This window comes from Nicotiana tabacum, chromosome 23, assembly GCF_000715075.1.
Source record: "Nicotiana tabacum cultivar K326 chromosome 23, ASM71507v2, whole genome shotgun sequence".
Classification (NCBI taxonomy): Eukaryota; Viridiplantae; Streptophyta; class Magnoliopsida; order Solanales; family Solanaceae; genus Nicotiana; species Nicotiana tabacum.
Genome location: NC_134102.1, coordinates 109641230 through 109644522, shown reverse-complemented (window position 1 = coordinate 109644522; position 3293 = coordinate 109641230). Strand labels below are relative to the sequence as shown.

General features: G+C 38.6%; 1 non-coding gene across 1 annotated transcript; it reads right to left on the bottom strand.

The window, feature by feature from the left end:
• Nucleotides 1–2419: 2419 nt before the first annotated feature.
• On the bottom strand, nt 2420–2580 carry LOC142177875 (U1 spliceosomal RNA). The gene has a single exon (XR_012706417.1). It is a non-coding gene; the product is annotated as a U1 spliceosomal RNA (small nuclear RNA).
• Nucleotides 2581–3293: the final 713 nt, after the last annotated feature.

Genomic DNA, 3293 nt, shown 5'->3' with positions numbered 1-3293 from the left:
GGCCCTTTCCATTTCGCTTTTGCGAGCTCGACCCTGCTTCTGTGACCAAGACACCGCAGAAGCGATCACACCAACTGCTGCCCAGCTTCAGCATTTCTCAAGTCCAAAAATTAATCCGTTAACCATCCAGAAATCACGCGGAGGCCCTTGGGACCTTAACCAAATATACCAACATGTCCCAAAATACAATACGAACTTAGTCGAGCCTTCAAATCACATCAAAAAATGCTAAAACCACGAATCGCTCCCCAATTCAAGCTTAATGAACTTTAGAACTTCAAAGTTCTACATTCGACGCCGAAGTCTATCTAATCAAGTCCGATTGACCTCAAATTTTACACACAAGTCATAATTGACATAGCAAATCTACTCCAAGGCTCGGAACCCTAAACAGACATTGATAATATAAAAATCCACTTCAAACCAAACTTATAAAATTCTTAAACTTTTAAAATGTTAACTTTCCATAATAAACGCCGAAATGCTCCAGGGTGATCCGATACTCAACCCGAAAATACGTCCAAGTTCGAATAATCATACGAACCTATTGGAACCTTGAAATCCTAATTTCGAGGTCGTTTACTCAAAAAGTCAAACCTTAGCCAATTCTTCCAACTTAAAGCTTCCGTATTTAGATTTTTCTTTCCAATCAACTCCGAACTTCCCGAAGATCAATTCCGACCACACGTACAAGTCATAATACCCGAAGTGAAGCTAATCAAGACCTCAAACTGTTGAACATTGTACTAGAGCTCAAAACGATCGGTCAGGTCGTTACACCAAGGCTTTTAGCCAATTTGAGACCTGCAATCATGGCCTCATACTCTACCTCATTTTAGTCAATTTCACAGTTCTAATAGACTGCCTAACTATATTACCCGTAGGAGGCTTCAGCACGATGCCGAGCTTGGACCCTTTTGTGTTTGAGGCGCTGATAAGTGGGGATTTTGACTACTTATTAGCGCCTTTTAGCTTTTGTTTTAGTCTAAAAGCATTGAATTATGTTCCCGAAACTAATGAAATATGCAAAATTGCAGGAATGCTGGATGTTGGAGCTAAATTGGACAAAACAACTCTGACCGAGAGGTATTGAGTGGGTAATTGAGAGTTGATAGCTATAACAGGCGTCGTTCATAAAATGGGTCCAAATTCTCGAGGTAGCCCCCGAGGCTAACAATAATTCTCTTTTAACTTCGGGCACTAAGGCCGGCGTAAAGTCGGCCACAAAGTCATCCAAAATTTGAGATTTTATGGCAGTTCGGGGTCAATACTCGATATGCCCATTTGGCCAATAGGCCCGAGAGCTCGGGCTTGTGCATGATGTTCCTCAGTGGGTAAAAGGTTACGACATATATAGGGTGACATTGAAAGTACGGTTTTAGTTTTCTGGAGGCGCTTAGCAAAGCGAGCGCCAATTTTTTCAGGTGAGGATACCTTGTTTCAGCCTCACCTAGAGTTTTACTGACATAGTAAATAGGAAATTACGTACTTTCCTCTACCAGGACCAAAAATCCACTTACCGCCACCTCGGACACTGCCAAGTAGAGGTACAGTTGCTCATCCGTCTTCAGAGTGTGGAGCAGTGGCGGACTCGAAAGGTATCGTTTGAGTTCTTCCAAAGCTTATTGGAATTCCGGGGTCCAGGAAAAAATATTCTTGTTTTTCAACAGTGAGAAGAACCGATGGCTTTTGTCCGAGGACCTTGATATGAACCGGCACAGGGCGGCTATACACCAGGTCAGCCTCTGAACGACCTTGACGCTGTCCACCATGATGATGTCTTCTATGGCCTTGATCTTGTCAGATTAATCTCGATCCCCTGATTGGATACCATGAATCCGAGGAAATTTCCCGATTCGACCCTGAATGCGCACTTCTCCGGATTCAGCTTCATATTATATTTTTTCAATACGTCGAAGGTTTCCTACAAATGTTTTAAATGGTCCTCTGCTCGCAGGGACTTAACTAACATGTCGTCAATATAAACTTCCATTGAATTTCCTATTTGTTCTTCGAACATCCGATTTACTATGCATTTATAGGTGGAACCAGCGTTCTTTAATCCAAATGGCATTACATTATAATAGTAGGCGCCAAATTTAGTGATAAAGAAAGTCTATTCTTGGTCGTCCGGGTCCATCCGAATTTGGTTGTATCCGGAATAGGAATCGAGAAAGCTGAGTAGAATGTTGCATAGAATGTGTTCGACTAAATATTTTGAACTTCCAATGAAGGTTTTGTCTTTCTTGTGATTGAATTGCAGAAAACAGAGCAGTTGCAGGTTGTTTGAGTGGCATCCTTTATAGTTATATTAAGATAGCTTTCTTTCGTGTAGCAAAAAAAAAAACTCATTGTGAGAATTTCAGGCCATTAGACAAAATAAAACCAAATGACTAGAAAATTTTAGGTTTAGAATTGGGTAAGGGCCGCGCGAACGCAGGCCTCCACTGCCACAAATTATGACATAGGCTCGACCACTTGGATCGACCTTAGGCGGGCATCCCTCCAAAGTGCAATGGAAGTTACCAACCTAGGCCATGGGTCTTATTGATAACCCATTGACCCCGTCCAGGTAAGTATGTTTCATGTAGCTCCTTGCCATGCTTCTATACCCCTCCAACTCCTTGTTTTTCTTTGTGCCAGCCGATGAGGGAAATCCAGTGCTTAATCTATCCCTCTTATATTCTCTCCGAAACATTTTATTGCTACTGAATGTTGTTTATTTCTCTCCGAAACATTTTAGTTGGAGATTAATCTGGTTTTGTTTATAGGTAGAAGTTAACTTTAAAAGAAAACTTATTGTAAGTATTAGTAGAACGTATTCTACTAATACTTAATATTGCATACGAAAGCCTATTTTAACTCTTGTTGCTTCTCTATACTTTCCTACTGTTAAACAAACTAGTTTTAGAAGCGCGTGTCCCCATATCAAAAAGTATAAAACTTTTAAAAATTATAATAACATTATTAAATTATGTATATCTAACATGCAATTGTTAAATATCATTTTGAAAGTATTTCTAACATTTGCTATTGAGTTAAAGAATATCATAATAGTGAATGATAATTAGTATTTATTAGAATGTGTTTTTATATTTTGGTACATAAATTTTATAAAATATATATTTAATTAAAGGGTAATGGACATACTATTGGATACGTAGAGAATCAAACACAATTTTTCACAAAAAGTCATTTTATTTTATTTTTACTTTTACTAAGATAATTTAATTTAATTGTATTGAATTAATTGGATTTAAATTTATGATCGGCTATAAATGTTTTAACTAACA